General features: G+C 45.0%; 1 pseudogene; it reads right to left on the bottom strand.

Moving 5' to 3' along the window:
* Positions 1-7282: 7282 nt before the first annotated feature.
* Positions 7283-7757, bottom strand: LOC148118466 (large ribosomal subunit protein uL23 pseudogene; annotated as a pseudogene).
* Between the last annotated feature and the right edge of the window lie 6881 nt (positions 7758-14638).

Below are 14638 nucleotides of genomic sequence, written 5' to 3'. Positions count from 1 at the left end.
TCTAAACAGCCTGTAATGGAAGTTTTTATTTCCCTTTTGAGTCAGTAACTATTTATGAGAACTTTTGACTTATGCGTTTATTATCCAAGTGCCTATCATTTTCTTTGGGGTGTTGGAAATGTTTCTGTTTGTTTTCATTCTATGAGGGAATTAGGCTCGTAAACTTTTCTTTTTTAATCAAGACTTTCTTGTTAGTATAAAAGCCAGTGAACTTTTGAAGATTTTTTTTTATTAAGCCTCAAAAAAAGTCTGTTGGAAATACCATTGTTTTCCTACTGCTCTTTAGTCATATTTTCATAACTGTATCATCCAGAGATACTGTTTACATGAAACACTGCAGGGACCGACGTGTGCCTTCTCATTGCCACATATCTGTCAGCTCCTTATATTTCCAAAATATTCAAATATTTTGAAGGTTCACAAAATTCTATTACATTATCCTCAGAGACTTGTATTTCTGTCATAATAAAGTGACCTTTTCATTAAAAAACAAAACCCTGCTTTCTTTTTGTGTTTGTCTTGTTTTTCTCTATATTCCCTTAATTTTTTAAAAAAATAAGTATGAATATGATTGTTTACCTACATCTTACCTGCATATGAACCATATGTGTGCCTGGTGTCGAGAGGCCATGACAGGGTGCTCGACCCCCATCAACTGGAGTTGCAGGCAGTTGTGAGTCACCATGTGGATGCTAGGAACTGAACCCTGGTACTCGGCAAGAACATCCAGTGCTCTTAACGGAGGAGTCATTTCTCCAGCCCTTTACCCTGCCTTTTAAAAAACTGGTGATTATGCATCATGGCATGTTAGGTTAACTATTCCTGTCACCTGTGAGTCTTTGTGTGTGTGTGTGTGTGCGTGTGTGTGTATGTGTGTGTGTGTGTGTTGTATGCATGTGGTGTAGTTGCACCTGTGTCTGCAGGCAAGTCTGTGTAGAGATCAGAGGGCAATGTGGGATCTCCCTCTCTACCTCATACCCTTAAGATAGAGCCTCTTGTTGAACCTGGGGCTAGGCCAATGGGCGGCAAGGCCAAGGATCCCCCTGTTTCTGCCTACAGCCTTGGAGCTACAGGTGCAACTTTGCCTTGATTCTTCTGTGGGGCCTGGACATTCGAATTCACGTCCTGCGCTTTCAGAGCAAGTCCTTTATAGAGCCAACTCCCCAGACCTCAGCTGTGAGTCTTCTAGTGGTGAACTGAAAATGACTACGTATTGAGGAAGCTATGATGGCTGGTCCCAGCTGAGTCTGGATGCACCTAGTTGCCTACAGCATTAGAGGATGTCCCAGGAAATGACATTCACCGGGGGGAAGTTGTCTATGCAGATGCTCAGAGTGTAGGAAGAGGAAGTGACTGATTCAGGACATTATGTCTCTTCCTCACCTATAATCCTGTCTGAGTCTGTCATGGGGTGGGTCACCTGTGATAGAATGATCAGAGGGGGGAAAAAGGACAGAGGGACTAGAGATGTGAAAAGCCCTCATTCTTAGGCTCTGTGGAGTGCAGCTCCCTGGCAGCAGGACTTCCAACCCCTTCTTTAATAGGACAACACAGCAGAGGAAAGGCAGACCCTCTCCTGCTTTCACCACGTTCATCGGTAGGAGCCGTGAAGATCTCAGTGCGCATGTGTATTAGTTGCCCTGTGTGAATCGGCAGTGACATCAACTAGGTATAGTGCCGTCTCACAAGGAACGCTGCACTCCACTGGGCAGACTCAGTAAAGAGCCTAGAGAAGGTGAAGAAAACCTCGACAACTTGAGAGGTGCACTTCTGAGACCCAGTATCTGGTGTAGACACGGGGAGAATCACTACAGCCTGCACCCCATTTGCAGTCTCATTGGTTATGGGTAAATGGATGGATCCTTAGAATGTATGTTCATCTTCTATAATATATATATATATAATGTATATATATAATATATATAATGTAGATCATCTTCTATATGCCCTCAGAAATTATTATCCTTTCTCTTTGTATTCTGGAAACTGTACTTTTTGAAAAAGATTCCAACTGGGTATAATGGCACACACCTGTAGTAATCCCAGCACTCAGGGAGTAGGGGGGGGCCAAGAAGGGGTTTCACAAATTCAAAACCAGCCTGGGCTGCATGGTAAAGTTCTAGGCCAGGATGTGCTACATAGCAAGATCCTTTCTTGAAAAGAATTGTTTATCTTTTTTTTACTGTTAAATTTATAAGAAAAATTTAACTTGTTCTTCAACCCCAGGCTTAGTCCCTGGAAACTAGGGAAGGCTGGGGAGCTCCCAGAGGCATTTGCCTGTTTTATGAGGTGCTGGGGGTGTGTGGCTGGGATGAATTCCATTAGGAGAATACTGACAAGTGATGAGCGGATTATAGACCGCCTCCCACTGTCACTTCTCTGACTGGGAGCCAGGGCTCTGTGTCCTCTGGAACCTGGCTAGGCTCGGTGATGTGTTACCAGTGTGGCAGCAGAGTCACAGCACCAGTTTCAGAGCTGAGGCAACTTTCACTTCCGTCTCTTGGAACGCTCACTCACACATAGCATTAAGTTGTGCTGAGTAACGAGTGTGCCGGACTGGATCCCCATGGAGAAGTCCTCAAACCCACAATAAACACAGAAGGAGCCTAGCTTTCCAGTCTTGTAGTCAAGATACCAGTAGACGAGAAGAAAGGCCATCCTGGAGGTAGACCATCCAATCCCAACTGGCAGGCAGTGTCTCTGCGATGACCCACGCAACAGAGCTCTTTCTGAATGACGTTCCACAAAACCGTGAGCTCCATTCTGCCCTATCACAGGTCAAAGCAGCTTCTTTATTCATTAGCCGACAAACGCAACACATATACAGAAGGGCATCCCACATCAGACTTCGTAAGAGCATTTGGCATGGGGTAGTTGTTACCAAGCCGCAAATACGGGCACTCAACTTTCCATTTTTATCCATGCAGTTGCTGCCCTTCCCCCATCCCACAGGGAAGAACTTCCTCTTGCCTATCTCCTAGCACACTCAGCATCTTTTCGGGCTCAGGTAAATGCTGCCATCTGCCCCCCCCCCCCCGCCCCCGGCTTTGCTCTGATGTTTCCTTCCCAGTCTGAGTTCCAGAGCACTTGAACAGGTCACACCGAGCTCCTTATGTGGCTTCTTTGGCAGGATACACGACGCATCTTTCTAAAAGTGTGTCCTCCCACAGATGACCCCGTGTCTCTGAGCCTGACCCCAGGCTTGACACAACGGGTGACACAGACTGTGTCATAGCCCTGCTTATGGAAGCGACTGATGCTGCGCTTACTGAATGATAGGCAAAGTCTCTTATCACCTTGGTGCCTAAAACAGACCTCAATGCCCGTGGGTTAGGTCGGGCTACACCTGTATACAGTCTTTCTGTGACCCGAGCGGTGGTACTTGCCTCTTTCTTTTTTCTAATGGTCAGTCTTCTTAGTATAGACTGTTCGACAGCAGCAATGGTCTGTCTAACAGGAGAACCCTGCTGTTCAGGAAAGTCTGATGTCCACACTCCAGACTTTGGAAGGCTAAGAATGATATCAGTCACCAGCATGCATCCTAAGTACTATTTATTCATCTGTCTGACTTTAGTGATACAGATGGCTTTGGGGTCCTGATTTTGGCACTCTGGAGAGTGACAGAACTTTGAGAGGTTCTCAGAAATACACCCTTGAAAGGGGATCAAGGCTTCATCCTTGCTTCCCTTGCTTCCTGGCTTCAATGGAACTTGCAAGCTGCTCCCACCATGTTGTGGAACTCCACAGACTCCCAAACACCAGGACACTGAATGATACCAAAACTTCTAAACTATGAGCTCAAACGATCCTTCCTTCTTTTAAAAATGGATTAACTCAGATATTTTGCTACAGTCGTGTAAAACTAACACACCCAGTCTTTCAAGGGGAAAATAATAGCACAAAACCTATAGAATTGCTATGGAAACTAAATGAGCTACTAGTGCAGTGATTCTCAACCTGTGGGTTGTGACCCTTTGGGGGACGTCAGGTGACCCTTACACAGGGTCACCTAAGACCATAGGAAAGCACAGATTATGATTTGTAACAATAGCAAAATTACAGATATGAAGTAGTAATGAAAGTAATTTTATGGTCGGGGGTCACAACATGAAGAGCTGTATTAAAGGGTTTCAACATTAGGAAGATTAGGAACCACTGTACTAATATAAAGCACTAAACATAGAGCCATCATGGATAACCCTGATATAATAAATATTGCTGCATTCTTGTTAATGAAAGTTGATTGGCATTTCGTGCCTGTGTTGGGAGTGGCTTGAGGGTTTCTGGGCTCAGCTGGAAAAGAATCATCCATTACAGTGTGCAAGAAAAAGTGGCTTAAAGGCCAGCTGTTTGCTGACTTGACTATAGGGCAACAGGAAACTGAATATACTTCACTTTGTGCAATACCATGAACATACGGAGCAGATTTGGAAGCTTCTAGCTCAGTAGTTTCCAACCTTCTTAACGCTGCGACCCTTTAGTATAGTTCCCCAGGTTGTGATGACCCCCAGCCATAAAATTACTTTCGTTGCTACTTCATAACTATAATTTGCAAATGTTATAAATGGTAATGTAAATATCTGTGTTTTCGGATGGTCTTGGGCAAACCCTGTGAAAGGACTGTTCAACCCTTCCAAAGGGATCTTCATCCCCAGGTTGAGAACCACTGCTGCTCTATTTATACAACTTCAAAAGTTTAGTTTCATAGAAGGGGTGAAGAGTCTTTATCCTTCACAGTAAGAACAATCACATGTGCTTACACACACACACACACACACACAACCATGAAAACAATGATTTTTCTCTGCTGGCACCTATGTTTTCTTTCTGCTTCTGGATCCAGAAGGAACTTCTGTTGTGAGGATGTAAAGGGTTAATTGTGGGGAAGCCCCAGCCCTTCTGCACGTGAGCATTTCCATGTTAATAGGACAGTTAAAGGGAAATGCTCTTGGGCAATTGATTGTATAAATATTTTATCTGGAGTAAGTGGCCGGGTATGAAGAGCTCTTGGAGATGTTCCTGAGAGCAGGGTAAAGGATAAAATTAGGGCGCTCTTGTGGAAGAAATAAGACACAACAGGGAGTTACAAACACTTGATCCAAAGTGTAAAAAACGGTCCCCTCGCCTCGGCAGCCAGCAGCCTGGGCCGATTAAATCCATAATGGAATGAGTAAGTTTGGGCCACATAAATATGTCTTCCTTCCCCAGGAATCCTGCCCGCCGCCGGGCTAGATTAATGGCCAGGAGCCTCGCACATAATGAAGTGTGCTACCTTGGCACCCGCTCATGAATTTATTATGGTGTCCACAATTGGGCTGGATGGCGGAGACATCTTTATAAATCCTGCATTTAGCGCAGCCGAGATGAGCAGTTCACCACTAATGGTGAGCCTGATTTATCACCAGGGGCTCTGCTCCTCAGCCAGGCCCCTCCCTGGCACTTCACGAAGGAAATACAGGTCATCTTGCTGATGGAGATGAAATGTGAAGGTAATTAGAGAATGCCAAATGGAGGCGGGGGAGGGGCGGCGTGGACGTTTTAAATATGTTGGTCATCTTCCCTCAGAGCAATTATATCAGGCTGATTTATTTTTACAGTTTATAATCACTTAACTACCTGTGGATGGAGACTTTCTTTCCCTTTAACCTCAAGTTATGGAGACAAGAGGCAGGCTTTTGATTTCTTTCTTGAGATGGTAGAGAAGGATTCATGTTGTGACCCTGTGGCCCTGAGTTTCCAGGCAGTTTCTCAGAACAGCTGACTGCTGGAAAGCCCTGGGCACTCTGTCTGGGGAAGAGAGCAGTGCGGTACCCTGAGCAGCTTCCAGCCTGTCTCCAGAGGAGGGTGTGAGAGCGTTCAGTTCTTTTAGATTTCGAAGGTCAAGATTAGTGTCCAGGGGTCACATGCTCCTATTGGGTCTGTCACTTCCTAACGAGCTGACTCAGAATATCTTCCTTCACTTCTCCAGGCCTCAGTTTCCCCAACCATAAAACAAACATAGCAGTATTGTCTTCCTAGGGCTGCGTGAAGACCATGTGTGGGCATATCATAAACTCAGGACAGAGCCTGGCACACGGGTAGCACCCAGAAATGACATAATTGAAAACTCACGCAGGGCCATCACACCACGACTACATCAATACATATGGAGTTTGAGAACTATGATTTCGATATTGAGAATATATACTGAGGTCTCTTCCCTTTCAGTAGAACCTGTCCATCATGGTATACGTTGGGGAGCAAAGGGCTGCGGAACTGTTAAGTTGGAGGTGTGTGGGAGGCAGTGGAGGGCTCCGGAAGGGATGGCGTTAGGGAAGGCTGTCTGGAGAAGAGGCACTGTACCCCACGCTATTGAAACAAGAGCCACAGTCCGCATGTCACTTTGATATGCCATGTCATAATGCCATCATAATAATCCATGGAATTTATTTATGAGAGGATGGAGACCAAGGGTGGAGCAACCTTCAGGAGGCAGCCCAGAATCTCAGAGAGCTCAGAGCACATAGACTTCGGGTTTGAACCTTGGTTAGGTTAGTTGACGGTCCTGGCCACATACTAATAGATCTATTAAAAGGCAATCTTATTGCCCCTCAAATGTAATTTCATAAGCAGAATTACCGAAGGGTGTTGGCTGAGAGGTGGCTGAGTGGATGTGATCATGTATGAATGTGCTCAGGTCCCCCTAGATGCCTTTATTTTTCTCTTCACTTTGGGGCTTTAGCATTTATTTTATGGTGCGTGTTTTTCTTTGCATTTAATTTAATAAATCAAGCATTTAACTCTGCTCGATTTTCCAATTACTTCAGCATGATCTTGAGGATACCTTATTACCTGCTCCAGTTCCGGCAAACTGTAAGTCATCCTCATAATATCCTGCTTTGTCCCTGTCCTGTCCTCTCCCATAGTCTTCCCACTCTCCAGGGTTCCTTTCCGTAGAATCTGTTCTCTTCTCTGACCCACGTATTGAGTTCCTAACAAACACACTTGTATTTCCTACCTCTAGAATTTTCATTTGGCTTCCTGAATTTAGACCCTAGATATCTGCTCAAACTCACGACTCCTTTATTCGTTTCCTTTAACAAAAGCAGCACACTCACTTCCAAGAACATATCTGTTAACTCCAGGATCTATTGTCTGTTTTTCTGTTGGCCTTAATTCATGGATGTCTGAGAAAATTACTGAATACCAGGTATTATATATAAATATCACAGAGGCTCTGGCTGCTGTTACTTGGAATTTTTTTATGGTGTAAAAGTGTATATTTAGAATTAGCCGACTGGGTTCAGTTTAGATGATTCCAGTTTTGTTGGCAACATCCAGAGCATCATAATCAGGAGCCAACCAAACATATGCCTTCTTCTCTCCATCGGGCCTTATGAGGGTGTTGACTTTGGCCACATCAATGTCGTAGAGTTTCTTCACAGCCTCTTTGATCTAGAGCCTGTTGGCCTTTACGTCCACAATGAACACCAGTGTGCTGTTGTCTTCTATCTTCTTCATGGCTGACTCGGTGGTCAGGGGGAATTTGATGATGGCATAGTGGTCAAGCTTGTTCCTCCTGGGCGCACTCTTCCGGGGGTATTTAGGCTGCCTTTGTAGACGCAGAGTCTTGGGCTGCCGAAAAGTGGGCGATGTGCGGATCTTCTTTTTGTGACTGTGGACGCCTTTCAGCACTGCCTTCTTGGCTTTCAAGGCCTTCGCTTTAGCTTCGGCTTTGGGAGGGGCAGGAGCTTCCTTCTTCGCTTTAGGCGCCATCTTGACGAGAAGGATGTTACTTGGAAATTTAACATCTGCCAGGCAGTTAGAAGCAGAGTGCTTTACCCTAATCAGGTAAGGAGACACTGTGTTGTTGTCTCAGCCACCCCATTCCTGTCACCTAAATGCCAGCAGTTTCCTTAAAGGGAAGAGTGGTATTAAGCATCACTTTCACCCCACGAAGCTGGACCTCCTTGAGGCCTTGCTCCCTATAGTCCAGGCTGCTTGGTGTTGCTCTGGAGCTTTCGAAGATGCTCCGAAAAAAATATGTGCACCTTTTCGAGTAATTCCCGGGGAAGCTCATAACCAGTGGTAGAAGTCCAGTATGCACTCATTATAATCTTAGTTCTCTTGTCATATTTTTTGTGCTCTGAAGTTTTATTCTCATCTAAATAGGTTCTTGTTTTGAGACAAAGGATTTCACCACATAGCCCAAGCTCAGTTTGCGGGTAATTTGTTGGGAGAGCTAGATAATTAATGGGAAGTTTGGAAAGGATCACAGAGAAGGGAGTGTTAGCTTGAGCACCCAAGTAAACCATAGTCTCGGGGGCAGGGGCAGGTGGAGACACTACAGTGAATATTTAAAGCATGAAAGCAAGGGACTGAAGACACCGCTCAGGACCTAAGGGAACTGGCTGTTCTGCTGGAGGACTTGAGTTTGATTCTCAGGACCTAGCTCAGCAAGCTTACAGCCACCTGTAACTCCGGCACCAGGGCTCTAACACCCTCTGGTTTCTGTTGACAATGTACACACGTGGCATTCCTGCACACATACACACACACACACACACGCATGCATGCATATACACACATGTGCACACACGCATGCACACATGCACACACATATGCACCCAAGCATGCACACATACTAAAAATAAGACTAGAAACAAATCTTAAGAAATATTAAACAGGTTTCTCATTTAACATTTCTGTTACTCATGAAAACTGGTATGTAGGGAAGAAGAGGCAAGTCCACGAGTTAGAGACTATGTATTCCTTCCCACTCTCAGGCCCCGGATTAGGCTGTGTTCTTCAGTACAATGGATCTGTGACTTTCAGCAGGCAATGAGAAGGTGGCCCTGGGAGCAAGCATCAACCAATGATCTGCCCTTCCTTCACAACTGCGCTACAGGAGCCCTTAACACAAAGAAAGGCTGCAGAGGACCCAATCCTGTTCTCACGCTGTTCCAGTAGTCTAGAGGAGCTGGGACTTTTTAAATGGTTACTCAGAGATACCAGGAAGGTGTTTTATGTTTTTCCCGTTTTCCTGACTTACTTACTCTATTGCAGAACTGGATTGCTTTCATTAGTGTTCTGTTATTAAACATGAAGTTCCAGCTGACCTTAGATTTGCTTTTAACCTAAGTCATTAACATGCTAAGGATGCCAAGGCACCAGGAAGAGTGTCACATGAAATACTTTTCGGGGGCTTCTTCCTTTGCGTTATTCTGGCAACAGAGCTCTGGTGTCATAGAGGGGAGGCAGGTTTTGCTATTGACCCTGAGTCTTTGCTCCTCTGTGACCAGCTATATTAGTAATACTGCATAAGATATCATGCTAGAGAATGATTTACAGTGTGCTTTAGAGTCCTGTCCAGGCCTGGGGCTCATAGAGTTAACTACTGGTCCCGTACATCAACAGACTTGCAATACAACATCACATTCCATACTCATGGGGCCTTGTGTTCCTGGGTTGGGGGTGGGCTCCATGTTGTGCTATGAATTTAATTTATAGAAGTTCAGAAATCTGGGCCTAAGTTCCAAGGATCTTTATATGGACTTTGTACCTGAGGCCAGTGCCAACGGCTGCAGGTTTGAAACTATCCTTTGGACTGTTCTTTGGTCAAGGGTATGTAAGTAGCCTGCTCCGCTGTTAGACTCTCGAAGCAAACTCTCAAGGAACAGAATTCTAGCTACAACCTGAACGACTCTGGAAGCACATCTTGGAGGAGGAGAAGCCACTGCTGGGTCCAGCACTGACTTCAGCCTTGTGAACCTTTTGAGCACAGGACCCGGCGGGGCCGTAACCAGAATCTACATCTCAAGAATGAAGATAACAGGCAAACTGTGGGTGCTAGGGAAGGTACTGAGTGTCAGTGGAACATGAACAGAACGTTTCAACATGATATTTGATCTCTGAGTCAATCGAGGACAGTCTTGTAAGAGAAGACCTCTCCTTCCCCAGTTGGTAGACACGGGGCAGACCCTTTTCTCATTTAGAGTTAAAATGATGGCCGACATTAGCACTCAGCTTGGTCTTAACTGATATCGTATCAGGGACACCTGAATTCTGTGTGATAAGTGGTCCTTAGGAACACAGTTTACACGCTGGGCACCTCTGCTTACACAGCCGCAGGGAGGCTTAACTTCTGCCTGGGCACGGCCCCTCAGCTCGGCAGTGCGTGGTGACGATCCAGTGGCCCCAGGGGGATTACATTCAGTATCCAACATCTTCAGAGTTATAGGGGGAAAATTTTAAATTACAGTTTTAAAAATAGCCCAAACTATCTTTTTAAAAAAAGAATTTAATATCTCTCATTTGGGAAATCCCCCGGAAGAGCCTCTGTAACAGTCCAGGGCTCTGGATGACACAGCAAAACCTCACAATTGGCAGTTTACTCGAGGACCTTGACCTGTGAATGTCTCATGAATCTGAAATTACTTGACCTTGGCTGGCGCATCTGAACCCTGTCACAGAGCACCTTAGAAGGCCCAAGGATGTGAATATCAGTACATACGTGTGTGTATTCACACACGCTGTCATGCTCTGCTTAACACAGGGATGAGTTCTGAAAAATACGTCATTAGAATTACAGAGGGTACTGACACAAACTAAGATACCGTATACTCTCATGATGTAACCTTATTGGATCAACATGGCACACGCAGACCATCATTGACCTAAACATTGTGTAGTACATGACTGTACCTCTATATACATATGTATGAAGTGTTACATATGTGTATAATTCTGTGTGTAAATGTGAGGTATCACATATTTTTCTTTGTGAAGCCTTTTATTCATATAACGTAGTTAAGTATTGTTCTATATATGTATACACATATATGTGTTATATGAGTTATCATATATGTAAATGTATAGCATTCCACATGTGTTGTGTAATATTTTGTATACATATAGATATATAGATAGGTACATATGTGTGTATGTATATGTAATTACTGAAAAGGGTCCCAAGAAAGTGGAATTGGGGATGTCTATGACCCAATGAAATATATGTGTAAACATATATATTATATGTATACATATATATATATAATTATTGAGAGTAATCATTGAAAATTTCTTGATTGTCTTAGTAAGTTGGTTAGTCATGAGCCTTCTCTTGAATTTGTACTTTGTATCCTTTTGTCCAAGAGGCTGACAAGGCTTGATGCCTGCTGAGATAACTGGCGAAGTCTGATTCTAGTGGTGTGAAGACACAAGCTCTGAAAACTGGTCTGAACTTCTTTTTAGACTCGGTACCACTGCCGAGTCGTGGGGTGGCTTTCTGTGATGAAGGGCTGTGCGCTTTAGGTGACCCTACAGCATGCCTGGTCCACTCTCCACCCACCAGATGCCAGGGACACAGCCTGCCCCATAGCCAGCTCTGGTGGTCACAAGTCATGGACACACAGAAGTCCCGTGCAGCTTCCTCTGTCTAGCTTAAAAACCTGAGTTTTTCAGTCTACTGGACCAGAACAATTGCATAGAGTCAGACATAATTTATACAATGTTGTGTAATTGTCCATAATTTATAAAGTACATGGTTTTTAAAAATTCCAATTTTAGAAATGAGGAAAATAAGACCCAGTGGAGAAAGGTACTTCCACGGAAGCACTCAGCAACCTGGAAGGTGGGAATTGCTACCCTATTGACAAGCTCCCCAACTCCTCAGGACTGCTGTGTGCAGAGATGGGGATGAGCACACATTCAAGGCAAGAGGGGAGACCCTGTTCCATTGACTAATCAAATGCACATAAAAGCTCTCTCTGAACTATAATTGCGTTTGCTCGCTCCTTGGGTTGATTTATTTTTTATTTTAATTGTCAGCCCTGCTCCACCATGATGCTAATAGAAATGTTATTGCAGCCAATATGCACTAAAATGATGTCTAAAGATTATTAATGAGAGCAATAAGAAGGTGTCTTCATAATAAGTCAGCATTAAAGGAGTAATTCATTTTACCTGATGTAATTGGATTGTAGCGTTTCAATAGCCTGGGACTTCCTCCTAATTGGGATTAGCTGCAGCTTCCTCCTTTTAGGAGAACATTAACTCTTCCTCCTCTACTTTCCAGCTTTTTCTGAAGTAATTAAGTGTGAACCGTTGGGCATCTCTGGGAAGGAAGGGAAGGGTCTGAGTAGTTGCAGGGCTGAGAGCGGAAGTGGGAAAGGTGGGGATACTGAGGGCGAACGCTGGAAAGGCTCCTCTTCCTCCCTCTCCTGCCCCCTCCTCCCTGCCTTCTTCCGACTACTGCCCTTTTCCTCCACCCTCTCTCTCCTCTTCTCCCGCCCTCCTCCCTCCTCCTCCCTCGTCTCTGACTCACTAACTTTCCTCTTCTTTCATGAGCACGAGGCTAGAATCATCCTATCAGGGACAAGATTTAGCCAGTAGCCACCTGGAAAATTGTCACCTTGCTGGGAAAGAGGAAGGAAGCTCCTATCCAGACCCAACTGGGTACCAGGATGCAGCCCAACATTTACACACATTGTCCCAATGACAAGGACTTTGTATTTATTTCTGATGGGGAAATCAGGACAAAGTCAATACATCACTTGCCCTGCTCTGACACCTTACTCAAGGAGGAAAAAAAAAACCCACTAAGATTTTCCAGGTTGCAGAGCTCACAGTGTGGGGAAGGGTCGTTGGTCTCGAGAAAACAAAGGGTCTTTGTTGAAGAGTTACATATTAATGTTGTTGTTAGTCAGGGAGATAGAATTGGCCTCACAAGTCAGCCTTCTGTAAAAGTCTAAGCAAAAACCTTAAACCTACACGCGGAGAAGTAAAACCTGGAGAATTGGGAGTTCAAAGCCAGCTTGGGCTACTCAGTGAGTTTCAGGCCAGCATAGGTTACATGCGAACCTGTTTCAGACAACAAACAGACACCAAAGGATACAAAATGAACCAATCAACAACAAGAAAAACAACTAACAAAAAAGTTCAAGTCACCTTGAGATGACGTGCTATGTGAAAGCTACGTATCTCAATAATATAGGCATGTGTTGGCTCTTCCTGGAGGTCGGATGAATGTGACAGAGCCTGGTCTCGTCCACTACCTCCATCACCAACAGAAGTTATCTCTGCCTGGGTTAAAGGGAAAGGAATTATCAAGGCGTTGCCAGCCAGTGCCGACTAGATCCCCAGGGGAGCACTGATGTCAGGAACTAGGTCCCTTTTGCCCACTCATCTTTATATTGATTAATTTTCTTAGTATTCTTCCCAAATATCTGACAAACAACTTAAAGGAGGAAGGGAATTTTTGGTTCATGGTGTAAGATGGGTTATAGTCAGTCCATCTGGAAGGCATGGTAGCCAGAGTTTGATGCAGCTGGTCATAACATATTCTCAGCCAGGGACTAGCGAGTGGACAGGATGCAGGGCCAAACTATAAAATCTCAAGACCATCCCCAGTGACATCAGTGCCTCCATAATGAAGCAGAGGAGCTGGCATCAGAGGAAAATCCCAATGGGACCATCACCGCTTCATGGGTGACATGATTAGCATCTCCACTGTCATCACAATCTGACATGTGTGCCTCCATTTATCTAATCTTTCTAACTCATCCTATGGTGCTTTGAGGGGTTGTCTTGATGTGATTGTTTATGGTTTCTATGGAGGCACAGAAAGGGCAAGAAACTTGCCCAAGCTCACACAGTGGTGCCAGGCAGGTGGGCAGTTACCTGAAGTTTAGACAATGGCTTGGGGGAGGGAAATCAGGTAACCTCTCATCCTGTTACCTGGGTCAAGGACGTGTCGCCATGAGTCACCATCCCAGCTCCACCATTCTGGGGATCTTTGAGAAAAGCGTGGCTCCCACTGTCAGAGCACCTCTGAACTCTGCCATATTTGGGGCCCTTGCGTTCTGAGAGTGTAATTTAAAGGAAGAGGTATGTGTTCACACTGTTTCTTCCTATTCCTAGTATAGCTCATAAAAACTTCAAGAATCCCTGCACAAGTGAATGTCTTTTGCTTGCCTGAAACTGGGGACCCTAGACAGCTTGAGGAGGAGGAAGGTCACCAGAAAGGTCCAGGCAGGATTAGGGGGTAGAGACTTCCTGCCATACCCTGACCTCTGAGGAGGGAAAGATCCTGAAAGTTGAGGGGATCACAAACCACAACACAAGGCTTTCGGTGGGCACCTGAGGTGGGACAGACTCAGCTTTTAACCAATAGAAGCACTCTGTCTCAGGGGAGACAATGTCTGACTTGAGTTCATGTGGAAGGCATCCCCTCTGCTATCAGCTGGAGAACTGATTGCTTCGGGTGTGACTCAGTCTTGTCAGCGTGACACAGTCTAGAAGCCCCAGGAAGGAACTAGCAAGAGAAATTATCTAGATTAGGTTGGCCTGATTGGGTAGAGGAGTTACCCTAATGGGTGGCACCATTTCTTGCCTTTCATGGACTGTGCCCTGGACTAGTGAAAAGGAAAGACTAAGCTAGGGCCGGGCGGTGGTGGCGCACGCCTTTAATCCCAGCACTCAAGAGGCAGAGGCAGGCAGGTCTCTGTGGGTTCGAGGCCAGCCTGGTCTACAAGAGCGAGTTCCAGGACAGGTTCCAAAGCAACAGAGAAAGCCTGTCTAGAAAAAAACAAGAAAAAAAAACAAAGAAAGAATAAACCAAGTGTTGGTAGGTGTTCTCTGCTCTCTTCCTAATGATGGA

This window comes from Myodes glareolus, chromosome 22, assembly GCF_982192425.1.
Source record: "Myodes glareolus chromosome 22, mMyoGla1.1, whole genome shotgun sequence".
Classification (NCBI taxonomy): Eukaryota; Metazoa; Chordata; class Mammalia; order Rodentia; family Cricetidae; genus Myodes; species Myodes glareolus.
The sequence above is the reverse complement of the archived record's forward strand: the minus strand, read 5'-3'. Positions and strand labels throughout refer to the sequence as shown.